This window comes from Gorilla gorilla, chromosome 18 (assembly GCF_029281585.2).
Source record: "Gorilla gorilla gorilla isolate KB3781 chromosome 18, NHGRI_mGorGor1-v2.1_pri, whole genome shotgun sequence".
Lineage (NCBI taxonomy): Eukaryota > Metazoa > Chordata > Mammalia > Primates > Hominidae > Gorilla > Gorilla gorilla.
In genome coordinates this window covers 71,388,494-71,416,485 of record NC_073242.2, presented here as the reverse complement: position 1 = coordinate 71,416,485, position 27,992 = coordinate 71,388,494, and positions in this window count along the sequence as shown.

The following is a 27,992-nucleotide window of genomic DNA, read 5'->3' as shown; positions in this document are numbered from 1 at the left end:
AAAGAGGTCCAAATATCCACTTGCAGACTTTACAAACAGAGTGTTTCCAAACTGTTCTATTGAAAGAAAGGTTAAACTCTGTGAGTGGAACGCACACAACACAAAGTGGTTTCTGAGAATGATTCTCTCTAGCTTTTATACGAAGATATTTCCTTTTCTACCGTGGGCCCCAAAGCGCTTGAAATCTCCACTTGCAAATTCCACAAAAAGAGGGTTTCAAATCTGCTCTGCCTAAAGGAAGGTTCAACTCTGTGAGTTGTACAAACGCAACCCAAAGAAGTTACTGAGAATTCTTCTGTCTAGCATTAGATGAAGAAATTCCGTTTCCAAAGAAATCCTCAAAGAGGTCCAAACATCCACTTGCAGACTTTACAAACAGAGTGTTTCCAAACTGTTCTATGAAAAGAAAGGTTAAACTCTGTGTGTGGAACGCACGCATTACAAAGTGGTTTCTGAGAATGATTCACTCTAGTTTTTATACAAAGATATTTCCTTTTCTACCGTTGGCCACAAAGCGCTTGAAATCTCCACTTGCAAATTCCACAAAAAGAGGGTTTCAAATCAGTTCTGTCTAAAGGAAGGATCAACTCTGTGAGTTGAACACACGCAACCCAAAGAAGTTACTGAGAATTCTTCTGTCTAGCATTAGATGAAAAAATCCCGTTTCCAACGAAATCCTCAAAGAGGTCTAAATATACACTTGCTGACCTTACACACAGAGTGTTTCCAAACTGCTCTATGAAAAGAAAGGTTAAACTCTGTGAGGGGAATGCACACAACACAAAGTGGTTTCTGAGAATGATTCTCTCTAGTTTTTATACGAAGACATTTCCTTTTCTACCGTGGAACCGAAAGCGCTTGAAATCTCCACTTGCAAATTCCACAAAAAGAGGGTTTCAAATCTGCTCTGTCTAAAGGAAGGTTCATCTCTGTGAGTTGAACACACGCAGCCCAAAGAAGTTACTGAGAATTCTTCTGTCTAGCATTAGATGAAAAAATCCCGTTTCCAACGAAATCCTCAAAGAGGTCCAAATATCCACTTGCAGACTTTACAAACAGAGTGTTTCCAAACTGTTCTATTGAAAGAAAGGTTAAACTCTGTGAGTGGAACGCACACAACACAAAGTGGTTTCTGAGAATGATTCTCTCTAGTTTTTATACAAAGATATTTCCTTTTCTACCGTTGGCCACAAAGCGCTTGAAATCTCCACTTGCAAATTCCACAAAAAGAGGGTTTCAAATCAGTTCTGTCTAAAGGAAGGATCAACTCTGTGAGTTGAACACACGCAACCCAAAGAAGTTACTGAGAATTCTTCTGTCTAGCATTAGACGAAGAAATCCCGTTTCCAACGAAAACCTCAAAGAGGTCCAAATATCCACTTGCAGACTTTACAAACAGTGTGTTTCCAAACTGCTCTATGAAAAGAAAGCTTAAACTCTGTGAGTGGAACGCACGCATTACAAAGAGGTTTCTGAGAATGATTCTCTCTAGTTTTTATACGAAGATTTTTCCTTTTCTACCGTGGGCCCCAAAGCGCTTGAAATCTCCACTTGCAAATTCCACAAAAAGAGGGTTTCAAATCTGCTCTGTCTAAAGGAAGGTTCATCTCTGTGAGTTGAACACACGCAGCCCAAAGAAGTTACTGAGAATTCTTCTGTCTAGCATTAGATGAAAAAATCCCGTTTCCAACGAAATCCTCAAAGAGGTCCAAATATCCACTTGCAGACTTTACAAACAGAGTGTTTCCAAACTGTTCTATTGAAAGAAAGGTTAAACTCTGTGAGTGGAACGCACACAACACAAAGTGGTTTCTGAGAATGATTCTCTCTAGTTTTTATACAAAGATATTTCCTTTTCTACCGTTGGCCACAAAGCGCTTGAAATCTCCACTTTCAAATTCCACAAAAAGAGGGTTTCAAATCAGTTCTGTCTAAAGGAAGGATCAACTCTGTGAGTTGAACACACGCAACCCAAAGAAGTTACTGAGAATTCTTCTGTCTAGCATTAGACGAAGAAATCCCGTTTCCAACGAAAACCTCAAAGAGGTCCAAATATCCACTTGCAGACTTTACAAAGAGTGTGTTTCCAAACTGCTCTATGAAAAGAAAGCTTAAACTCTGTGAGTGGAACGCACGCATTACAAAGTGGTTTCTGAGAATGATTCTCTCTAGTTTTTATACGAAGATATTTCCTTTTCTACCGTGGGCCCCAAAGTGCTTGAAATCTCCACTTGCAAATTCCACAAAAAGAGGGTTTCAAATCTGCTCTGCCTAAAGGAAGGTTCAACTCTGTGAGTTGAACAAACGCAACCCAAAGAAGTTACTGAGAATTCTTCTGTCTAGCATTAGATGAAGAAATTCCGTATCCAACGAAATCCTCAAAGAGGTCCAAACATCCACTTGCAGACTTTACAAACAGAGTGTTTCCCAACTGTTCTATGAAAAGAAAGGTTAAACTCTGTGAGTGGAACGCACGCATTAGAAAGTGGTTTCTGAGAATGATTCACTCTAGTTTTTATACGAAGATATTTCCTTTTCTACCGTGGAACCCAAAGCGCTTGAAATCTCCACTTGCAAATTCCACAAAAAGAGGGTTTCAAATCTGCTCTGTCTAAAGGAAGGTTCAACTCTGTGAGTTGAACACACGCAAACCAAAGAAGTTACTGAGAATTCTTCTGTCTAGCATTAGATGAAAAAATCCCGTTTCCATCGAAATCCTCAAAGAGGTCTAAATATACACTTGCTGACCTTACACACAGAGTGTTTCCAAACTGCTCTAGAAAAGAAAGGTTAAACTCTGTGAGGGGAATGCACACAACACAAAGTGATTTCTGAGAATGATTCTCTCTAGTTTTTATACGAAGACATTTCCTTTTCTACCGTGGAACCGAAAGCGCTTGAAATCTCCACTTGCAAATTCCACAAAAAGAGGGTTTCAAATCTGCTCTGTCTAAAGGAAGGTTCATCTCTGTGAGTTGAACACACGCAGCCCAAAGAAGTTACTGAGAATTCTTCTGTCTAGCATTAGATGAAAAAATCCCGTTTCCAACGAAATCCTCAAAGAGGTCCAAATATCCACTTGCAGACTTTACAAACAGAGTGTTTCCAAACTGTTCTATTGAAAGAAAGGTTAAACTCTGTGAGTGGAACGCACACAACACAAAGTGGTTTCTGAGAATGATTCTCTCCAGTTTTTATACAAAGATATTTCCTTTTCTACCGTTGGCCACAAAGCGCTTGAAATCTCCACTTGCAAATTCCACAAAAAGAGGGTTTCAAATCAGTTCTGTCTAAAGGAAGGATCAACTCTGTGAGTTGAACACACGCAACCCAAAGAAGTTACTGAGAATTCTTCTGTCTAGCATTAGACGAAGAAATCCCGTTTCCTACGAAAACCTCAAAGAGGTCCAAATATCCACTTGCAGACTTTACAAACAGTGTGTTTCCAAACTGCTCTATGAAAAGAAAGCTTAAACTCTGTGAGTGGAACGCACGCATTACAAAGTGGTTTCTGAGAATGATTCTCTCTAGTTTTTATACGAAGATATTTCCTTTTCTACCGTGGGCCCCAAAGCGCTTGAAATCTCCACTTGCAAATTCCACAAAAAGAGGGTTTCAAATCTGCTCTGCCTAAAGGAAGGATCAACTCTGTGAGTTGAACACACGCAACCCAAAGAAGTTACTGAGAATTCTTCTGTCTAGCATTAGATGAAGAAATCCCGTTTCCAACGAAAACCTCAAAGAGGTCCAAATATCCACTTGCAGACTTTACAAACAGTGTGTTTCCAAACTGCTCTATGAAAAGAAAGCTTAAACTCTGTGAGTGGAACGCACGCATTACAAAGTGGTTTCTGAGAATGATTCTCTCTAGTTTTTATACGAAGATATTTCCTTTTCTACCGTGGGCCCCAAAGCGCTTGAAATCTCCACTTGCAAATTCCACAAAAAGAGGGTTTCAAATCTGCTCTGCCTAAAGGAAGGTTCAACTCTGTGAGTTGAACAAACGCAACCCAAAGAAGTTACTGAGAATTCTTCTGTCTAGCATTAGATGAAGAAATTCCGTATCCAACGAAATCCTCAAAGAGGTCCAAACATCCACTTGCAGACTTTACAAACAGAGTGTTTCCAAACTGTTCTATGAAAAGAAAGGTTAAACTCTGTGAGTGGAACGCACGCATTACAAAGTGGTTTCTGAGAATGATTCACTCTAGTTTTTATACGAAGATATTTCCTTTTCTACCGTGGAACCCAAAGCGCTTGAAATCTCCACTTGCAAATTCCACAAAAAGAGGGTTTCAAATCTGCTCTGTCTAAAGGAAGGTTCAACTCTGTGAGTTGAACACACGCAAACCAAAGAAGTTACTGAGAATTCTTCTGTCTAGCATTAGATGAAAAAATCCCGTTTCCATCGAAATCCTCAAAGAGGTCCAAATATCCACTTGCAGACCTTACAAACAGAGTGTTTCCAAACTGCTCTATTGAAAGAAAGGTTAAACTCTGTGAGTGGAACGCACACATCACAAAGTGGTTTCTGAGAATGATTCTCTCTAGTTTTTATACAAAGATATTTCCTTTTCTACCGTTGGCCACAAAGCGCTTGAAATCTCCACTTGCAAATTCCACAGAAAGAGGGTTTCAAATCTGTTCTGTCTAAAGGAAGGATCAACTCTGTGAGTTGAACACACGCAACCCAAAGAAGTTACTGAGAATTCTTCTGTCTAGCATTAGATGAAAAAATCCCGTTTCCAACGAAATCCTCAAAGAGGTCTAAATATACACTTGCTGACCTTACACACAGAGTGTTTCCAAACTGCTCTATGAAAAGAAAGGTTAAACTCTGTGAGGGGAATGCACACAACACAAAGTGATTTCTGAGAATGATTCTCTCTAGTTTTTATACGAAGACATTTCCTTTTCTACCGTGGAACCGAAAGCGCTTGAAATCTCCACTTGCAAATTCCACAAAAAGAGGGTTTCAAATCTGCTCTGTCTAAAGGAAGGTTCATCTCTGTGAGTTGAACACACGCAGCCCAAAGAAGTTACTGAGAATTCTTCTGTCTAGCATTAGATGAAAAAATCCCGTTTCCAACGAAATCCTCAAAGAGGTCCAAATATCCACTTGCAGACTTTACAAACAGAGTGTTTCCAAACTGTTCTATTGAAAGAAAGGTTAAACTCTGTGAGTGGAACGCACACAACACAAAGTGGTTTCTGAGAATGATTCTCTCTAGTTTTTATACAAAGATATTTCCTTTTCTACCGTTGGCCACAAAGCGCTTGAAATCTCCACTTGCAAATTCCACAAAAAGAGGGTTTCAAATCAGTTCTGTCTAAAGGAAGGATCAACTCTGTGAGTTGAACACACGCAACCCAAAGAAGTTACTGAGAATTCTTCTGTCTAGCATTAGACGAAGAAATCCCGTTTCCAACGAAAACCTCAAAGAGGTCCAAATATCCACTTGCAGACTTTACAAACAGTGTGTTTCCAAACTGCTCTATGAAAAGAAAGCTTAAACTCTGTGAGTGGAACGCACGCATTACAAAGTGGTTTCTGAGAATGATTCTCTCTAGTTTTTATACGAAGATATTTCCTTTTCTACTGTGGGCCCCAAAGCGCTTGAAATCTCCACTTGCAAATTCCACAAAAAGAGGGTTTCAAATCTGCTCTGTCTAAAGGAAGGTTCATCTCTGTGAGTTGAACACACGCAGCCCAAAGAAGTTACTGAGAATTCTTCTGTCTAGCATTAGATGAAAAAATCCCGTTTCCAACGAAATCCTCAAAGAGGTCCAAATATCCACTTGCAGACTTTACAAACAGAGTGTTTCCAAACTGTTCTATTGAAAGAAAGGTTAAACTCTGTGAGTGGAACGCACACAACACAAAGTGGTTTCTGAGAATGATTCTCTCTAGTTTTTATACAAAGATATTTCCTTTTCTACCGTTGGCCACAAAGCGCTTGAAATCTCCACTTGCAAATTCCACAAAAAGAGGGTTTCAAATCAGTTCTGTCTAAAGGAAGGAACAACTCTGTGAGTTGAACACACGCAACCCAAAGAAGTTACTGAGAATTCTTCTGTCTAGCATTAGACGAAGAAATCCCGTTTCCAACGAAAACCTCAAAGAGGTCCAAATATCCACTTGCAGACTTTACAAAGAGTGTGTTTCCAAACTGCTCTATGAAAAGAAAGCTTAAACTCTGTGAGTGGAACGCACGCATTACAAAGTGGTTTCTGAGAATGATTCTCTCTAGTTTTTATACGAAGATATTTCCTTTTCTACCGTGGGCCCCAAAGTGCTTGAAATCTCCACTTGCAAATTCCACAAAAAGAGGGTTTCAAATCTGCTCTGCCTAAAGGAAGGTTCAACTCTGTGAGTTGAACAAACGCAACCCAAAGAAGTTACTGAGAATTCTTCTGTCTAGCATTAGATGAAGAAATTCCGTATCCAACGAAATCCTCAAAGAGGTCCAAACATCCACTTGCAGACTTTACAAACAGAGTGTTTCCAAACTGTTCTATGAAAAGAAAGGTTAAACTCTGTGAGTGGAACGCACGCATTACAAAGTGGTTTCTGAGAATGATTCACTCTAGTTTTTATACGAAGATATTTCCTTTTCTACCGTGGAACCCAAAGCGCTTGAAATCTCCACTTGCAAATTCCACAAAAAGAGGGTTTCAAATCTGCTCTGTCTAAAGGAAGGTTCAACTCTGTGAGTTGAACACACGCAAACCAAAGAAGTTACTGAGAATTCTTCTGTCTAGCATTAGATGAAAAAATCCCGTTTCCATCGAAATCCTCAAAGAGGTCCAAATATCCACTTGCAGACCTTACAAACAGAGTGTTTCCAAACTGCTCTATTGAAAGAAAGGTTAAACTCTGTGAGTGGAACGCACACATCACAAAGTGGTTTCTGAGAATGATTCTCTCTAGTTTTTATACAAAGATATTTCCTTTTCTACCGTTGGCCACAAAGCGCTTGAAATCTCCACTTGCAAATTCCACAGAAAGAGGGTTTCAAATCTGTTCTGTCTAAAGGAAGGATCAACTCTGTGAGTTGAACACACGCAACCCAAAGAAGTTACTGAGAATTCTTCTGTCTAGCATTAGATGAAAAAATCCCGTTTCCAACGAAATCCTCAAAGAGGTCTAAATATACACTTGCTGACCTTACACACAGAGTGTTTCCAAACTGCTCTAGAAAAGAAAGGTTAAACTCTGTGAGGGGAATGCACACAACACAAAGTGATTTCTGAGAATGATTCTCTCTAGTTTTTATACGAAGACATTTCCTTTTCTACCGTGGAACCGAAAGCGCTTGAAATCTCCACTTGCAAATTCCACAAAAAGAGGGTTTCAAATCTGCTCTGTCTAAAGGAAGGTTCATCTCTGTGAGTTGAACACACGCAGCCCAAAGAAGTTACTGAGAATTCTTCTGTCTAGCATTAGATGAAAAAATCCCGTTTCCAACGAAATCCTCAAAGAGGTCCAAATATCCACTTGCAGACTTTACAAACAGAGTGTTTCCAAACTGTTCTATTGAAAGAAAGGTTAAACTCTGTGAGTGGAACGCACACAACACAAAGTGGTTTCTGAGAATGATTCTCTCCAGTTTTTATACAAAGATATTTCCTTTTCTACCGTTGGCCACAAAGCGCTTGAAATCTCCACTTGCAAATTCCACAAAAAGAGGGTTTCAAATCAGTTCTGTCTAAAGGAAGGATCAACTCTGTGAGTTGAACACACGCAACCCAAAGAAGTTACTGAGAATTCTTCTGTCTAGCATTAGACGAAGAAATCCCGTTTCCTACGAAAACCTCAAAGAGGTCCAAATATCCACTTGCAGACTTTACAAACAGTGTGTTTCCAAACTGCTCTATGAAAAGAAAGCTTAAACTCTGTGAGTGGAACGCACGCATTACAAAGTGGTTTCTGAGAATGATTCTCTCTAGTTTTTATACGAAGATATTTCCTTTTCTACCGTGGGCCCCAAAGCGCTTGAAATCTCCACTTGCAAATTCCACAAAAAGAGGGTTTCAAATCTGCTCTGCCTAAAGGAAGGATCAACTCTGTGAGTTGAACACACGCAACCCAAAGAAGTTACTGAGAATTCTTCTGTCTAGCATTAGATGAAGAAATCCCGTTTCCAACGAAAACCTCAAAGAGGTCCAAATATCCACTTGCAGACTTTACAAACAGTGTGTTTCCAAACTGCTCTATGAAAAGAAAGCTTAAACTCTGTGAGTGGAACGCACGCATTACAAAGTGGTTTCTGAGAATGATTCTCTCTAGTTTTTATACGAAGATATTTCCTTTTCTACCGTGGGCCCCAAAGCGCTTGAAATCTCCACTTGCAAATTCCACAAAAAGAGGGTTTCAAATCTGCTCTGCCTAAAGGAAGGTTCAACTCTGTGAGTTGAACAAACGCAACCCAAAGAAGTTACTGAGAATTCTTCTGTCTAGCATTAGATGAAGAAATTCCGTATCCAACGAAATCCTCAAAGAGGTCCAAACATCCACTTGCAGACTTTACAAACAGAGTGTTTCCAAACTGTTCTATGAAAAGAAAGGTTAAACTCTGTGAGTGGAACGCACGCATTACAAAGTGGTTTCTGAGAATGATTCACTCTAGTTTTTATACGAAGATATTTCCTTTTCTACCGTGGAACCCAAAGCGCTTGAAATCTCCACTTGCAAATTCCACAAAAAGAGGGTTTCAAATCTGCTCTGTCTAAAGGAAGGTTCAACTCTGTGAGTTGAACACAGGCAAACCAAAGAAGTTACTGAGAATTCTTCTGTCTAGCATTAGATGAAAAAATCCCGTTTCCATCGAAATCCTCAAAGAGGTCCAAATATCCACTTGCAGACCTTACAAACAGAGTGTTTCCAAACTGCTCTATTGAAAGAAAGGTTAAACTCTGTGAGTGGAACGCACACATCACAAAGTGGTTTCTGAGAATGATTCTCTCTAGTTTTTATACAAAGATATTTCCTTTTCTACCGTTGGCCACAAAGCGCTTGAAATCTCCACTTGCAAATTCCACAGAAAGAGGGTTTCAAATCTGTTCTGTCTAAAGGAAGGATCAACTCTGTGAGTTGAACACACGCAACCCAAAGAAGTTACTGAGAATTCTTCTGTCTAGCATTAGATGAAAAAATCCCGTTTCCAACGAAATCCTCAAAGAGGTCTAAATATACACTTGCTGACCTTACACACAGAGTGTTTCCAAACTGCTCTATGAAAAAGAAAGGTTAAACTCTGTGAGGGGAATGCACACAACACAAAGTGATTTCTGAGAATGATTCTCTCTAGTTTTTATACGAAGACATTTCCTTTTCTACCGTGGAACCGAAAGCGCTTGAAATCTCCACTTGCAAATTCCACAAAAAGAGGGTTTCAAATCTGCTCTGTCTAAAGGAAGGTTCATCTCTGTGAGTTGAACACACGCAGCCCAAAGAAGTTACTGAGAATTCTTCTGTCTAGCATTAGATGAAAAAATCCCGTTTCCGACGAAATCCTCAAAGAGGTCCAAATATCCACTTGCAGACTTTACAAACAGAGTGTTTCCAAACTTCTATTGAAAGAAAGGTTAAACTCTGTGAGTGGAACGCACACAACACAAAGTGGTTTCTGAGAATGATTCTCTCTAGTTTTTATACAAAGATATTTCCTTTTCTACCGTTGGCCACAAAGCGCTTGAAATCTCCACTTGCAAATTCCACAGAAAGAGGGTTTCAAATCAGTTCTGTCTAAAGGAAGGATCAACTCTGTGAGTTGAACACACGCAACCCAAAGAAGTTACTGAGAATTCTTCTGTCTAGCATTAGACGGAGAAATCCCGTTTCCAACGAAAACCTCAAAGAGGTCCAAATATCCACTTGCAGACTTTACAAACAGTGTGTTTCCAAACTGCTCTATGAAAAGAAAGCTTAAACTCTGTGAGTGGAACGCACGCATTACAAAGTGGTTTCTGAGAATGATTCTCTCTAGTTTTTATACGAAGATATTTCCTTTTCTACCGTGGGCCCCAACGCGCTTGAAATCTCCACTTGCAAATTCCACAAAAAGAGGGTTTCAAATCTGCTCTGCCTAAAGGAAGGTTCAACTCTGTGAGTTGAACACACGCAACCCAAAGAAGTTACTGAGAATTCTTCTGTCTAGCATTAGATGAAGAAATTCCGTATCCAACGAAATCCTCAAAGAGGTCCAAATATCCACTTGCAGACTTTACAAACAGAGTGTTTCCAAACTGTTCTATGAAAAGAAAGGTTAAACTCTGTGAGTGGAACGCACGCATTACAAAGTGGTTTCTGAGAATGATTCACTCTAGTTTTTATACGAAGATATTTCCTTTTCTACCGTGGAACCCAAAGCGCTTGAAATCTCCACTTGCAAATTCCACAAAAAGAGGGTTTCAAATCTGCTCTGTCAAAAGGAAGGTTCAACTCTGTGAGTTGAACACATGCAAACCAAAGAAGTTACTGAGAATTCTTCTGTCTAGCATTAGATGAAAAAATCCCGTTTCCATCGAAATCCTCAAAGAGGTCCAAATATCCACTTGCAGACCTTACAAACAGAGTGTTTCCAAACTGCTCTATGAAAAGAAAGCTTAAACTCTGTGAGTGGAACGCACACATCACAAAGTGGTTTCTGAGAATGATTCTCTCTAGTTTTTATACAAAGATATTTCCTTTTCTACCGTTGGCCACAAAGCGCTTGAAATCTCCACATGCAAATTCCACAGAAAGAGGGTTTCAAATCTGTTCTGTCTAAAGGAAGGATGAACTCTGTGAGTTGAACACACGCAACCCAAAGAAGTTACTGAGAATTCTTCTGTCTAGCATTAGATGAAAAAATCCCGTTTCCAACGAAATCCTCAAAGAGGTCTAAATATACACTTGCTGACCTTACACACAGAGTGTTTCCAAACTGCTCTATGAAAAGAAAGGTTAAACTCTGTGAGGGGAATGCACACAACACAAAGTGATTTCTGAGAATGATTCTCTCTAGTTTTTATACGAAGATATTTCCTTTTCTACCGTGGAACCGAAAGCGCTTGAAATCTCCACTTGCAAATTCCACAAAAAGAGGGTTTCAAATCTGCTCTGTCTAAAGGAAGGTTCAACTCTGTGAGTTGAACACACGCAGCCCAAAGAAGTTACTGAGAATTCTTCTGTCTAGCATTAGATGAAAAAATCCCGTTTCCAACGAAATCCTCAAAGAGGTCCAAATATCCACTTGCAGACTTTACAAACAGAGTGTTTCCAAACTGTTCTATTGAAAGAAAGGTTAAACTCTGTGAGTGGAACGCACACAACACAAAGTGGTTTCTGAGAATGATTCTCTCTAGTTTTTATACAAAGATATTTCCTTTTCTACCGTTGGCCACAAAGCGCTTGAAATCTCCACTTGCAAATTCCACAGAAAGAGGGTTTCAAATCTGTTCTGTCTAAAGGAAGGATCAACTCTGTGAGTTGAACACACGCAACCCAAAGAAGTTACTGAGAATTCTTCTGTATAGCATTAGATGAAAAAATCCCGTTTCCAACGAAATCCTCAAAGAGGTCCAAATATACACTTGCTGACCTTACACACAGAGTGTTTCCAAACTGCTCTATGAAAAGAAAGGTTAAACTCTGTGAGGGGAATGCACACAACACAAAGTGATTTCTGAGAATGATTCTCTCTAGTTTTTATACGAAGATATTTCCTTTTCTACCGTGGGCCCCAAAGCGCTTGAAATCTCCACTTGCAAATTCCACAAAAAGAGGGTTTCAAATCTGCTCTGCCTAAAGGAAGGTTCAACTCTGTGACTTGAACACACGCAGCCCAAGGAAGTTACTGAGAATTCTTCTGTCTAGCATTAGATGAAAAAATCCCGTTTCCAACGAAATCCTCAAAGAGGTCCAAATATCCACTTGCAGACTTTACAAACAGAGTGTTTCCAAACTGTTCTATTGAAAGAAAGGTGAAACTCTGTGAGTGGAACGCACACAACACAAAGTGGTTTCTGAGAATGATTCTCTCTAGTTTTTATACAAAGATATTTCCTTTTCTACCGTAGGCCCCAAAGCGCTTGAAATCTCAATTTGCAAATTCAACAAAAAGAGGGTTTCAAATCTGCTCTGTCTAAAGGAAGGTTCAATTCTGTGAGTTGCACACACACATCCCAAAGAAGTTACTGAGAATTCTTCTGTCTAGCATTAGATGAAGAAATCCCGTTTCCAACGAAAACCTCAAAGAGGTCCAAATATCCACTTGCAGACTTTACAAACAGTGTGTTTCCAAACTGCTCTATGAAAAGAAAGCTTAAACTCTGTGAGTGGAACGCACGCATTACAAAGTGGTTTCTGAGAATGATTCTCTCTAGTTTTTATACGAAGATATTTCCTTTTCTACCGTGGGCCCCAAAGCGCTTGAAATCTCCACTTGCAAATTCCACAAAAAGAGGGTTTCAAATCTGCTCTGTCTAAAGGAAGGTTCAACTCTGTGACTTGAACACACGCAACCCAAAGAAGTTACTGAGAATTCTTCTGTCTAGCATTAGATGAAAAAATCCCGTTTCCAACGAAATCCTCAAAGAGGTCCAAACATCCACTTGCAGACTTTAAAAACAGAGTGTTTCCAAATCGCTCTATGAAAAGAAAGTTTAAACTCTGTGAGTGGAACGCACGAATTACAAACTGGTTTCTGAGAATGATTCACTCTAGTTTTTATACGAAGATATTTCCTTTTCTACCGTGGAACCCAAAGCGCTTGAAATCTCCACTTGCAAATTCCACAAAAAGAGGGTTTCAAATCTGCACTGTCTAAAGGAAGGTTCAACTCTGTGAGTTGAACGCACGCAGCCCAAAGAAGTTACTGAGAATTCTTCTGTCTAGCATTAGATGAAAAAATCCCGTTTCCAACGAAATCCTCAAAGAGGTCCAAATATCCACTTGCAGACTTTACAAACAGAGTGTTTCCAAACTGTTCTATTGAAAGAAAGGTTAAACTCTGTGAGTGGAATGCACACAACACAAAGTGGTTTCTGAGAATGATTCACTCTAGTTTTTATACAAAGATATTTCCTTTTCTACCGTTGGCCACAAAGCGCTTGAAATCTGCACTTGCAAATTCCACAAAAAGAGGTTTTCAAATCTGTTCTGTCTAAAGGAAGGATCAACTCTGTGAGTTGAACACACGCAACCCAAAGAAGTTACTGAGAATTCTTCTGTCTAGCATTAGATGAAAAAATCCCGTTTCCAACGAAATCCTCAAAGAGGTCCAAATATCCACTTGCAGACTTTACAAACAGAGTGTTTCCAAACTGTTCTATTGAAAGAAAGGTTAAACTCTGTGAGTGGAACGCACACAACACAAAGTGGTTTCTGAGAATGATTCTCTCTAGTTTTTATACAAAGATATTTCCTTTTCTACCGTAGGCCTCAAAGCGCTTGAAATCTCAATTTGCAAATTCAACAAAAAGAGGGTTTCAAATCTGCTCTGTCTAAAGGAAGGTTCAATTCTGTGAGTTGCACACACACATCCCAAAGAAGTTACTGAGAATTCTTCTGTCTAGCATTAGATGAAGAAATCCCGTTTCCAACGAAAACCTCAAAGAGGTCCAAATATCCACTTGCAGACTTTGAAAACAGAGTGTTTCCAAACCGCTCTATGAAAAGAAAGATTAAACTCTGTGAGTGGAACGCACGCATTACAAATTTGTTTCTGAGAATGATTCACTCTAGCTTTTATACGAAGATATTACCTTTTCTACCGTGGAACCCAAAGCGCTTGAAATCTCCACTTGCAAATTCCACAAAAAGAGGGTTTCAAATCTGCACTGTCTAAAGGAAGGTTCAACTCTGTGAGTTGAACGCACGCAACGCAAAGAAGTTACTCAGAATTCTTCTGTCTAGCATTAGATGAAAAAATCCCGTTTCCAACGAAATCCTCAAAGAGGTCTAAATATCCACTTGCAGACTTTACAAACAGAGTGTTTCCAAACTGTTCTATGAAAAGAAAGGTTAAACTCTGTGAGTGGAACGCACGCATTACAAAGTGGTTTCTGAGAATGATTCACTCTAGTTTTTATACAAAGATATTTCCTTTTCTACCGTGGGCCCCAAAGCGCTTGAAATATCCACTTGCAAATTCCACAAAAAGAGGGTTTCAAATCTGCTCTGCCTAAAGGAAGGTTCAACTCTGTGAGTTGAACAAACGCAACCCAAAGAAGTTACTGAGAATTCTTCTGTCTAGCATTAGACGAAGAAATCCCGTTTCCAACGAAAACCTCAAAGAGGTCCAAATATCCACTTGCAGACTTTACAAACAGTGTGTTTCCAAACTGCTCTATGAAAAGAAAGCTTAAACTCTGTGAGTGGAACGCACGCATTACAAAGTGGTTTCTGAGAATGATTCTCTCTAGTTTTTATACGAAGATATTTCCTTTTCTACCGTGGGCCCCAAAGCGCTTGAAATCTCCACTTGCAAATTCCACAAAAAGAGGGTTTCAAGTCTGCTCTGCCTAAAGGAAGGTTCAACTCTGTGAGTTGAACACACGCAACCCAAAGAAGTTACTGAGAATTCTTCTGTCTAGCATTAGATGAAGAAATTCCGTTTCCAACGAAATCCTCAAAGAGTTCCAAACATCCACTTGCAGACTTTACAAACAGAGTGTTTCCAAACTGTTCTATGAAAAGAAAGGTTAAACTCTGTGAGTGGAACGCACGCATTACAAAGTGGTTTCTGAGAATGATTCACTCTAGTTTTTATACGAAGATATTTCCTTTTCTACCGTGGAACCCAAAGCGCTTGAAATCTAAACTTGCAAATTCCACAAAAAGAGGGTTTCAAATCTGCTCTGTCTAAAGGAAGGTTCAACTCTGTGAGTTGAACACACGCAAACCAAAGAAGTTACTGAGAATTCTTCTGTCTAGCATTAGATGAAAAAATCCCGTTTCCATCGAAATCCTCAAAGAGGTCCAAATATCCACTTGCAGACCTTACAAACAGAGTGTTTCCAAACTGCTCTATTGAAAGAAAGGTTAAACTCTGTGAGTGGAACGCACACATCACAAAGTGGTTTCTGAGAATGATTCTCTCTAGTTTTTATACGAAGATATTTCCTTTTCTACCGTGGAACCGAAAGCGCTTGAAATCTCCACTTGCAAATTCCACAAAAAGAGGGTTTCAAATCTGCTCTGTCTAAAGGAAGGATCAACTCTGTGAGTTGAACACACGCAACCCAAAGAAGTTACTGAGAATTCTTCTGTCTAGCATTAGATGAAAAAATCCCGTTTCCAACGAAATCCTCAAAGAGGTCTAAATATACAATTGCTGACTTTACACACAGAGTGTTTCCAAACTGCTCTTTTGAAAGAAAGGTTAAACTCTGTGAGTGGAACGCACACAACAAAAAGTGGTTTCTGAGAATGATTCTCTCTAGTTTTTATACAAAGATATTTCCTTTTCTACCGTTGGACACAAAGCGCTTGAAATCTCCAATTGCAAATTCCACAAAAAGAGGGTTTCAAATCAGTTCTGTCTAAAGGAAGGATCAACTCTGTGAGTTGAACACACGCAACCCAAAGAAGTTACTGAGAATTCTTCTGTCTAGCATTAGACGAAGAAATCCCGTTTCCAACGAAAACCTCAAAGAGGTCCAAATATCCACTTGCAGACTTTACAAACAGTGTGTTTCCAAACTGCTCTATGAAAAGAAAGCTTAAACTCTGTGAGTGGAACGCACGCATTACAAAGTGGTTTCTGAGAATGATTCTGTCTAGTTTTTATACGAAGATATTTCCTTTTCTACCGTGGTCCCCAACGCGCTTGAAATCTCCACTTGCAAATTCCACAAAAAGAGGGTTTCAAATCTGCTCTGCCTAAAGGAAGGTTCAACTCTGTGAGTTGAACAAACCCAACCCAAAGAAGTTACTGAGAATTCTTCTGTCTAGCATTAGATGAAGAAATTCCGTATCCAACGAAATCCTCAAAGAGGTCCAAACATCCACTTGCAGACTTTACAAACAGAGTGTTTCCAAACTGTTCTATGAAAAGAAAGGTTAAACTCTGTGAGTGGAACGCACGCATTACAAAGTGGTTTCTGAGAATGATTCACTCTAGTTTTTATACGAAGATATTTCCTTTTCTACCGTGGAACCCAAAGCGCTTGAAATCTCCACTTGCAAATTCCACAAAAAGAGGGTTTCAAATCTGCTCTGTCTAAAGGAAGGTTCAACTCTGTGAGTTGAACACACGCAAACCAAAGAAGTTACTGAGAATTCTTCTGTCTAGCATTAGATGAAAAAATCCCGTTTCCATCGAAATCCTCAAAGAGGTCCAAATATCCACTTGCAGACCTTACAAACAGAGTGTTTCCAAACTGCTCTATGAAAAGAAAGCTTAAACTCTGTGAGTGGAACGCACACATCACAAAGTGGTTTCTGAGAATGATTCTCTCTAGTTTTTATACAAAGATATTTCCTTTTCTACCGTTGGCCACAAAGCGCTTGAAATCTCCACTTGAAAATTCCACAGAAAGAGGGTTTCAAATCTGTTCTGTCTAAAGGAAGGATCAACTCTGTGAGTTGAACACACGCAACCCAAAGAAGTTACTGAGAATTCTTCTGTCTAGCATTAGATGAAAAAATCCCGTTTCCAACGAAATCCTCAAAGAGGTCTAAATATACACTTGCTGACCTTACACACAGAGTGTTTCCAAACTGCTCTATGAAAAGAAAGGTTAAACTCTGTGAGGGGAATGCACACAACACAAAGTGATTTCTGAGAATGATTCTCTCTAGTTTTTATACGAAGATATTTCCTTTCCTACCGTGGAACCGAAAGCGCTTGAAATCTCCACTTGCAAATTCCACAAAAAGAGGGTTTCAAATCTGCTCTGTCTAAAGGAAGGTTCAACTCTGTGAGTTGAACACACGCAAACCAAAGAAGTTACTGAGAATTCTTCTGTCTAGCATTAGATGAAAAAATCCCGTTTCCATCGAAATCCTCAAAGAGGTCCAAATATCCACTTGCAGACCTTACAAACAGAGTGTTTCCAAACTGCTCTATTGAAAGAAAGGTTAAACTCTGTGAGTGGAACGCACACATCACAAAGTGGTTTCTGAGAATGATTCTCTCTAGTTTTTATACAAAGATATTTCCTTTTCTACCGTTGGCCACAAAGCGCTTGAAATCTCCACTTGCAAATTCCACAGAAAGAGGGTTTCAAATCTGTTCTGTCTAAAGGAAGGATCAACTCTGTGAGTTGAACACACGCAACCCAAAGAAGTTACTGAGAATTCTTCTGTCTAGCATTAGATGAAAAAATCCCGTTTCCAACGAAATCCTCAAAGAGGTCTAAATATACACTTGCTGACCTTACACACAGAGTGTTTCCAAACTGCTCTATGAAAAGAAAGGTTAAACTCTGTGAGGGGAATGCACACAACACAAAGTGATTTCTGAGAATGATTCTCTCTAGTTTTTATACGAAGACATTTCCTTTTCTACCGTGGAACCGAAAGCGCTTGAAATCTCCACTTGCAAATTCCACAAAAAGAGGGTTTCAAATCTGCTCTGTCTAAAGGAAGGTTCATCTCTGTGAGTTGAACACACGCAGCCCAAAGAAGTTACTGAGAATTCTTCTGTCTAGCATTAGATGAAAAAATCCCGTTTCCAACGAAATCCTCAAAGAGGTCCAAATATCCACTTGCAGACTTTACAAACAGAGTGTTTCCAAACTGTTCTATTGAAAGAAAGGTTAAACTCTGTGAGTGGAACGCACACAACACAAAGTGGTTTCTGAGAATGATTCTCTCTAGTTTTTATACAAAGATATTTCCTTTTCTACCGTTGGCCACAAAGCGCTTGAAATCTCCACTTGCAAATTCCACAAAAAGAGGGTTTCAAATCAGTTCTGTCTAAAGGAAGGATCAACTCTGTGAGTTGAACACACGCAACCCAAAGAAGTTACTGAGAATTCTTCTGTCTAGCATTAGACGAAGAAATCCCGTTTCCAACGAAAACCTCAAAGAGGTCCAAATATCCACTTGCAGACTTTACAAACAGTGTGTTTCCAAACTGCTCTATGAAAAGAAAGCTTAAACTCTGTGAGTGGAACGCACGCATTACAAAGTGGTTTCTGAGAATGATTCTCTCTAGTTTTTATACGAAGATATTTCCTTTTCTACCGTGGGCCCCAAAGCGCTTGAAATCTCCACTTGCAAATTCCACAAAAAGAGGGTTTCAAATCTGCTCTGTCTAAAGGAAGGTTCATCTCTGTGAGTTGAACACACGCAGCCCAAAGAAGTTACTGAGAATTCTTCTGTCTAGCATTAGATGAAAAAATCCCGTTTCCAACGAAATCCTCAAAGAGGTCCAAATATCCACTTGCAGACTTTACAAACAGAGTGTTTCCAAACTGTTCTATTGAAAGAAAGGTTAAACTCTGTGAGTGGAACGCACACAACACAAAGTGGTTTCTGAGAATGATTCTCTCTAGTTTTTATACAAAGATATTTCCTTTTCTACCGTTGGCCACAAAGCGCTTGAAATCTCCACTTGCAAATTCCACAAAAAGAGGGTTTCAAATCAGTTCTGTCTAAAGGAAGGAACAACTCTGTGAGTTGAACACACGCAACCCAAAGAAGTTACTGAGAATTCTTCTGTCTAGCATTAGACGAAGAAATCCCGTTTCCAACGAAAACCTCAAAGAGGTCCAAATATCCACTTGCAGACTTTACAAAGAGTGTGTTTCCAAACTGCTCTATGAAAAGAAAGCTTAAACTCTGTGAGTGGAACGCACGCATTACAAAGTGGTTTCTGAGAATGATTCTCTCTAGTTTTTATACGAAGATATTTCCTTTTCTACCGTGGGCCCCAAAGTGCTTGAAATCTCCACTTGCAAATTCCACAAAAAGAGGGTTTCAAATCTGCTCTGCCTAAAGGAAGGTTCAACTCTGTGAGTTGAACAAACGCAACCCAAAGAAGTTACTGAGAATTCTTCTGTCTAGCATTAGATGAAGAAATTCCGTATCCAACGAAATCCTCAAAGAGGTCCAAACATCCACTTGCAGACTTTACAAACAGAGTGTTTCCAAACTGTTCTATGAAAAGAAAGGTTAAACTCTGTGAGTGGAACGCACGCATTACAAAGTGGTTTCTGAGAATGATTCACTCTAGTTTTTATACGAAGATATTTCCTTTTCTACCGTGGAACCCAAAGCGCTTGAAATCTCCACTTGCAAATTCCACAAAAAGAGGGTTTCAAATCTGCTCTGTCTAAAGGAAGGTTCAACTCTGTGAGTTGAACACACGCAAACCAAAGAAGTTACTGAGAATTCTTCTGTCTAGCATTAGATGAAAAAATCCCGTTTCCATCGAAATCCTCAAAGAGGTCCAAATATCCACTTGCAGACCTTACAAACAGAGTGTTTCCAAACTGCTCTATTGAAAGAAAGGTTAAACTCTGTGAGTGGAACGCACACATCACAAAGTGGTTTCTGAGAATGATTCTCTCTAGTTTTTATACAAAGATATTTCCTTTTCTACCGTTGGCCACAAAGCGCTTGAAATCTCCACTTGCAAATTCCACAGAAAGAGGGTTTCAAATCTGTTCTGTCTAAAGGAAGGATCAACTCTGTGAGTTGAACACACGCAACCCAAAGAAGTTACTGAGAATTCTTCTGTCTAGCATTAGATGAAAAAATCCCGTTTCCAACGAAATCCTCAAAGAGGTCTAAATATACACTTGCTGACCTTACACACAGAGTGTTTCCAAACTGCTCTAGAAAAGAAAGGTTAAACTCTGTGAGGGGAATGCACACAACACAAAGTGATTTCTGAGAATGATTCTCTCTAGTTTTTATACGAAGACATTTCCTTTTCTACCGTGGAACCGAAAGCGCTTGAAATCTCCACTTGCAAATTCCACAAAAAGAGGGTTTCAAATCTGCTCTGTCTAAAGGAAGGTTCATCTCTGTGAGTTGAACACACGCAGCCCAAAGAAGTTACTGAGAATTCTTCTGTCTAGCATTAGATGAAAAAATCCCGTTTCCAACGAAATCCTCAAAGAGGTCCAAATATCCACTTGCAGACTTTACAAACAGAGTGTTTCCAAACTGTTCTATTGAAAGAAAGGTTAAACTCTGTGAGTGGAACGCACACAACACAAAGTGGTTTCTGAGAATGATTCTCTCCAGTTTTTATACAAAGATATTTCCTTTTCTACCGTTGGCCACAAAGCGCTTGAAATCTCCACTTGCAAATTCCACAAAAAGAGGGTTTCAAATCAGTTCTGTCTAAAGGAAGGATCAACTCTGTGAGTTGAACACACGCAACCCAAAGAAGTTACTGAGAATTCTTCTGTCTAGCATTAGACGAAGAAATCCCGTTTCCTACGAAAACCTCAAAGAGGTCCAAATATCCACTTGCAGACTTTACAAACAGTGTGTTTCCAAACTGCTCTATGAAAAGAAAGCTTAAACTCTGTGAGTGGAACGCACGCATTACAAAGTGGTTTCTGAGAATGATTCTCTCTAGTTTTTATACGAAGATATTTCCTTTTCTACCGTGGGCCCCAAAGCGCTTGAAATCTCCACTTGCAAATTCCACAAAAAGAGGGTTTCAAATCTGCTCTGCCTAAAGGAAGGATCAACTCTGTGAGTTGAACACACGCAACCCAAAGAAGTTACTGAGAATTCTTCTGTCTAGCATTAGATGAAGAAATCCCGTTTCCAACGAAAACCTCAAAGAGGTCCAAATATCCACTTGCAGACTTTACAAACAGTGTGTTTCCAAACTGCTCTATGAAAAGAAAGCTTAAACTCTGTGAGTGGAACGCACGCATTACAAAGTGGTTTCTGAGAATGATTCTCTCTAGTTTTTATACGAAGATATTTCCTTTTCTACCGTGGGCCCCAAAGCGCTTGAAATCTCCACTTGCAAATTCCACAAAAAGAGGGTTTCAAATCTGCTCTGCCTAAAGGAAGGTTCAACTCTGTGAGTTGAACAAACGCAACCCAAAGAAGTTACTGAGAATTCTTCTGTCTAGCATTAGATGAAGAAATTCCGTATCCAACGAAATCCTCAAAGAGGTCCAAACATCCACTTGCAGACTTTACAAACAGAGTGTTTCCAAACTGTTCTATGAAAAGAAAGGTTAAACTCTGTGAGTGGAACGCACGCATTACAAAGTGGTTTCTGAGAATGATTCACTCTAGTTTTTATACGAAGATATTTCCTTTTCTACCGTGGAACCCAAAGCGCTTGAAATCTCCACTTGCAAATTCCACAAAAAGAGGGTTTCAAATCTGCTCTGTCTAAAGGAAGGTTCAACTCTGTGAGTTGAACACAGGCAAACCAAAGAAGTTACTGAGAATTCTTCTGTCTAGCATTAGATGAAAAAATCCCGTTTCCATCGAAATCCTCAAAGAGGTCCAAATATCCACTTGCAGACCTTACAAACAGAGTGTTTCCAAACTGCTCTATTGAAAGAAAGGTTAAACTCTGTGAGTGGAACGCACACATCACAAAGTGGTTTCTGAGAATGATTCTCTCTAGTTTTTATACAAAGATATTTCCTTTTCTACCGTTGGCCACAAAGCGCTTGAAATCTCCACTTGCAAATTCCACAGAAAGAGGGTTTCAAATCTGTTCTGTCTAAAGGAAGGATCAACTCTGTGAGTTGAACACACGCAACCCAAAGAAGTTACTGAGAATTCTTCTGTCTAGCATTAGATGAAAAAATCCCGTTTCCAACGAAATCCTCAAAGAGGTCTAAATATACACTTGCTGACCTTACACACAGAGTGTTTCCAAACTGCTCTATGAAAAAGAAAGGTTAAACTCTGTGAGGGGAATGCACACAACACAAAGTGATTTCTGAGAATGATTCTCTCTAGTTTTTATACGAAGACATTTCCTTTTCTACCGTGGAACCGAAAGCGCTTGAAATCTCCACTTGCAAATTCCACAAAAAGAGGGTTTCAAATCTGCTCTGTCTAAAGGAAGGTTCATCTCTGTGAGTTGAACACACGCAGCCCAAAGAAGTTACTGAGAATTCTTCTGTCTAGCATTAGATGAAAAAATCCCGTTTCCGACGAAATCCTCAAAGAGGTCCAAATATCCACTTGCAGACTTTACAAACAGAGTGTTTCCAAACTTCTATTGAAAGAAAGGTTAAACTCTGTGAGTGGAACGCACACAACACAAAGTGGTTTCTGAGAATGATTCTCTCTAGTTTTTATACAAAGATATTTCCTTTTCTACCGTTGGCCACAAAGCGCTTGAAATCTCCACTTGCAAATTCCACAGAAAGAGGGTTTCAAATCAGTTCTGTCTAAAGGAAGGATCAACTCTGTGAGTTGAACACACGCAACCCAAAGAAGTTACTGAGAATTCTTCTGTCTAGCATTAGACGGAGAAATCCCGTTTCCAACGAAAACCTCAAAGAGGTCCAAATATCCACTTGCAGACTTTACAAACAGTGTGTTTCCAAACTGCTCTATGAAAAGAAAGCTTAAACTCTGTGAGTGGAACGCACGCATTACAAAGTGGTTTCTGAGAATGATTCTCTCTAGTTTTTATACGAAGATATTTCCTTTTCTACCGTGGGCCCCAACGCGCTTGAAATCTCCACTTGCAAATTCCACAAAAAGAGGGTTTCAAATCTGCTCTGCCTAAAGGAAGGTTCAACTCTGTGAGTTGAACACACGCAACCCAAAGAAGTTACTGAGAATTCTTCTGTCTAGCATTAGATGAAGAAATTCCGTATCCAACGAAATCCTCAAAGAGGTCCAAATATCCACTTGCAGACTTTACAAACAGAGTGTTTCCAAACTGTTCTATGAAAAGAAAGGTTAAACTCTGTGAGTGGAACGCACGCATTACAAAGTGGTTTCTGAGAATGATTCACTCTAGTTTTTATACGAAGATATTTCCTTTTCTACCGTGGAACCCAAAGCGCTTGAAATCTCCACTTGCAAATTCCACAAAAAGAGGGTTTCAAATCTGCTCTGTCAAAAGGAAGGTTCAACTCTGTGAGTTGAACACATGCAAACCAAAGAAGTTACTGAGAATTCTTCTGTCTAGCATTAGATGAAAAAATCCCGTTTCCATCGAAATCCTCAAAGAGGTCCAAATATCCACTTGCAGACCTTACAAACAGAGTGTTTCCAAACTGCTCTATGAAAAGAAAGCTTAAACTCTGTGAGTGGAACGCACACATCACAAAGTGGTTTCTGAGAATGATTCTCTCTAGTTTTTATACAAAGATATTTCCTTTTCTACCGTTGGCCACAAAGCGCTTGAAATCTCCACATGCAAATTCCACAGAAAGAGGGTTTCAAATCTGTTCTGTCTAAAGGAAGGATCAACTCTGTGAGTTGAACACACGCAACCCAAAGAAGTTACTGAGAATTCTTCTGTCTAGCATTAGATGAAAAAATCCCGTTTCCAACGAAATCCTCAAAGAGGTCTAAATATACACTTGCTGACCTTACACACAGAGTGTTTCCAAACTGCTCTATGAAAAGAAAGGTTAAACTCTGTGAGGGGAATGCACACAACACAAAGTGATTTCTGAGAATGATTCTCTCTAGTTTTTATACGAAGATATTTCCTTTTCTACCGTGGAACCGAAAGCGCTTGAAATCTCCACTTGCAAATTCCACAAAAAGAGGGTTTCAAATCTGCTCTGTCTAAAGGAAGGTTCAACTCTGTGAGTTGAACACACGCAGCCCAAAGAAGTTACTGAGAATTCTTCTGTCTAGCATTAGATGAAAAAATCCCGTTTCCAACGAAATCCTCAAAGAGGTCCAAATATCCACTTGCAGACTTTACAAACAGAGTGTTTCCAAACTGTTCTATTGAAAGAAAGGTTAAACTCTGTGAGTGGAACGCACACAACACAAAGTGGTTTCTGAGAATGATTCTCTCTAGTTTTTATACAAAGATATTTCCTTTTCTACCGTTGGCCACAAAGCGCTTGAAATCTCCACTTGCAAATTCCACAGAAAGAGGGTTTCAAATCTGTTCTGTCTAAAGGAAGGATCAACTCTGTGAGTTGAACACACGCAACCCAAAGAAGTTACTGAGAATTCTTCTGTATAGCATTAGATGAAAAAATCCCGTTTCCAACGAAATCCTCAAAGAGGTCTAAATATACACTTGCTGACCTTACACACAGAGTGTTTCCAAACTGCTCTATGAAAAGAAAGGTTAAACTCTGTGAGGGGAATGCACACAACACAAAGTGATTTCTGAGAATGATTCTCTCTAGTTTTTATACGAAGATATTTCCTTTTCTACCGTGGGCCCCAAAGCGCTTGAAATCTCCACTTGCAAATTCCACAAAAAGAGGGTTTCAAATCTGCTCTGCCTAAAGGAAGGTTCAACTCTGTGACTTGAACACACGCAGCCCAAGGAAGTTACTGAGAATTCTTCTGTCTAGCATTAGATGAAAAAATCCCGTTTCCAACGAAATCCTCAAAGAGGTCCAAATATCCACTTGCAGACTTTACAAACAGAGTGTTTCCAAACTGTTCTATTGAAAGAAAGGTGAAACTCTGTGAGTGGAACGCACACAACACAAAGTGGTTTCTGAGAATGATTCTCTCTAGTTTTTATACAAAGATATTTCCTTTTCTACCGTAGGCCCCAAAGCGCTTGAAATCTCAATTTGCAAATTCAACAAAAAGAGGGTTTCAAATCTGCTCTGTCTAAAGGAAGGTTCAATTCTGTGAGTTGCACACACACATCCCAAAGAAGTTACTGAGAATTCTTCTGTCTAGCATTAGATGAAGAAATCCCGTTTCCAACGAAAACCTCAAAGAGGTCCAAATATCCACTTGCAGACTTTACAAACAGTGTGTTTCCAAACTGCTCTATGAAAAGAAAGCTTAAACTCTGTGAGTGGAACGCACGCATTACAAAGTGGTTTCTGAGAATGATTCTCTCTAGTTTTTATACGAAGATATTTCCTTTTCTACCGTGGGCCCCAAAGCGCTTGAAATCTCCACTTGCAAATTCCACAAAAAGAGGGTTTCAAATCTGCTCTGTCTAAAGGAAGGTTCAACTCTGTGACTTGAACACACGCAACCCAAAGAAGTTACTGAGAATTCTTCTGTCTAGCATTAGATGAAAAAATCCCGTTTCCAACGAAATCCTCAAAGAGGTCCAAACATCCACTTGCAGACTTTAAAAACAGAGTGTTTCCAAATCGCTCTATGAAAAGAAAGTTTAAACTCTGTGAGTGGAACGCACGAATTACAAACTGGTTTCTGAGAATGATTCACTCTAGTTTTTATACGAAGATATTTCCTTTTCTACCGTGGAACCCAAAGCGCTTGAAATCTCCACTTGCAAATTCCACAAAAAGAGGGTTTCAAATCTGCACTGTCTAAAGGAAGGTTCAACTCTGTGAGTTGAACGCACGCAGCCCAAAGAAGTTACTGAGAATTCTTCTGTCTAGCATTAGATGAAAAAATCCCGTTTCCAACGAAATCCTCAAAGAGGTCCAAATATCCACTTGCAGACTTTACAAACAGAGTGTTTCCAAACTGTTCTATTGAAAGAAAGGTTAAACTCTGTGAGTGGAATGCACACAACACAAAGTGGTTTCTGAGAATGATTCACTCTAGTTTTTATACAAAGATATTTCCTTTTCTACCGTTGGCCACAAAGCGCTTGAAATCTGCACTTGCAAATTCCACAAAAAGAGGTTTTCAAATCTGTTCTGTCTAAAGGAAGGATCAACTCTGTGAGTTGAACACACGCAACCCAAAGAAGTTACTGAGAATTCTTCTGTCTAGCATTAGATGAAAAAATCCCGTTTCCAACGAAATCCTCAAAGAGGTCCAAATATCCACTTGCAGACTTTACAAACAGAGTGTTTCCAAACTGTTCTATTGAAAGAAAGGTTAAACTCTGTGAGTGGAACGCACACAACACAAAGTGGTTTCTGAGAATGATTCTCTCTAGTTTTTATACAAAGATATTTCCTTTTCTACCGTAGGCCTCAAAGCGCTTGAAATCTCAATTTGCAAATTCAACAAAAAGAGGGTTTCAAATCTGCTCTGTCTAAAGGAAGGTTCAATTCTGTGAGTTGCACACACACATCCCAAAGAAGTTACTGAGAATTCTTCTGTCTAGCATTAGATGAAGAAATCCCGTTTCCAACGAAAACCTCAAAGAGGTCCAAATATCCACTTGCAGACTTTGAAAACAGAGTGTTTCCAAACCGCTCTATGAAAAGAAAGATTAAACTCTGTGAGTGGAACGCACGCATTACAAATTTGTTTCTGAGAATGATTCACTCTAGCTTTTATACGAAGATATTACCTTTTCTACCGTGGAACCCAAAGCGCTTGAAATCTCCACTTGCAAATTCCACAAAAAGAGGGTTTCAAATCTGCACTGTCTAAAGGAAGGTTCAACTCTGTGAGTTGAACGCACGCAACGCAAAGAAGTTACTCAGAATTCTTCTGTCTAGCATTAGATGAAAAAATCCCGTTTCCAACGAAATCCTCAAAGAGGTCTAAATATCCACTTGCAGACTTTACAAACAGAGTGTTTCCAAACTGTTCTATGAAAAGAAAGGTTAAACTCTGTGAGTGGAACGCACGCATTACAAAGTGGTTTCTGAGAATGATTCACTCTAGTTTTTATACAAAGATATTTCCTTTTCTACCGTGGGCCCCAAAGCGCTTGAAATATCCACTTGCAAATTCCACAAAAAGAGGGTTTCAAATCTGCTCTGCCTAAAGGAAGGTTCAACTCTGTGAGTTGAACAAACGCAACCCAAAGAAGTTACTGAGAATTCTTCTGTCTAGCATTAGACGAAGAAATCCCGTTTCCAACGAAAACCTCAAAGAGGTCCAAATATCCACTTGCAGACTTTACAAACAGTGTGTTTCCAAACTGCTCTATGAAAAGAAAGCTTAAACTCTGTGAGTGGAACGCACGCATTACAAAGTGGTTTCTGAGAATGATTCTCTCTAGTTTTTATACGAAGATATTTCCTTTTCTACCGTGGGCCCCAAAGCGCTTGAAATCTCCACTTGCAAATTCCACAAAAAGAGGGTTTCAAGTCTGCTCTGCCTAAAGGAAGGTTCAACTCTGTGAGTTGAACACACGCAACCCAAAGAAGTTACTGAGAATTCTTCTGTCTAGCATTAGATGAAGAAATTCCGTTTCCAACGAAATCCTCAAAGAGTTCCAAACATCCACTTGCAGACTTTACAAACAGAGTGTTTCCAAACTGTTCTATGAAAAGAAAGGTTAAACTCTGTGAGTGGAACGCACGCATTACAAAGTGGTTTCTGAGAATGATTCACTCTAGTTTTTATACGAAGATATTTCCTTTTCTACCGTGGAACCCAAAGCGCTTGAAATCTAAACTTGCAAATTCCACAAAAAGAGGGTTTCAAATCTGCTCTGTCTAAAGGAAGGTTCAACTCTGTGAGTTGAACACACGCAAACCAAAGAAGTTACTGAGAATTCTTCTGTCTAGCATTAGATGAAAAAATCCCGTTTCCATCGAAATCCTCAAAGAGGTCCAAATATCCACTTGCAGACCTTACAAACAGAGTGTTTCCAAACTGCTCTATTGAAAGAAAGGTTAAACTCTGTGAGTGGAACGCACACATCACAAAGTGGTTTCTGAGAACGATTCTCTCTAGTTTTTATACGAAGATATTTCCTTTTCTACCGTGGAACCGAAAGCGCTTGAAATCTCCACTTGCAAATTCCACAAAAAGAGGGTTTCAAATCTGCTCTGTCTAAAGGAAGGATCAACTCTGTGAGTTGAACACACGCAACCCAAAGAAGTTACTGAGAATTCTTCTGTCTAGCATTAGATGAAAAAATCCCGTTTCCAACGAAATCCTCAAAGAGGTCTAAATATACAATTGCTGACTTTACACACAGAGTGTTTCCAAACTGCTCTTTTGAAAGAAAGGTTAAACTCTGTGAGTGGAACGCACACAACAAAAAGTGGTTTCTGAG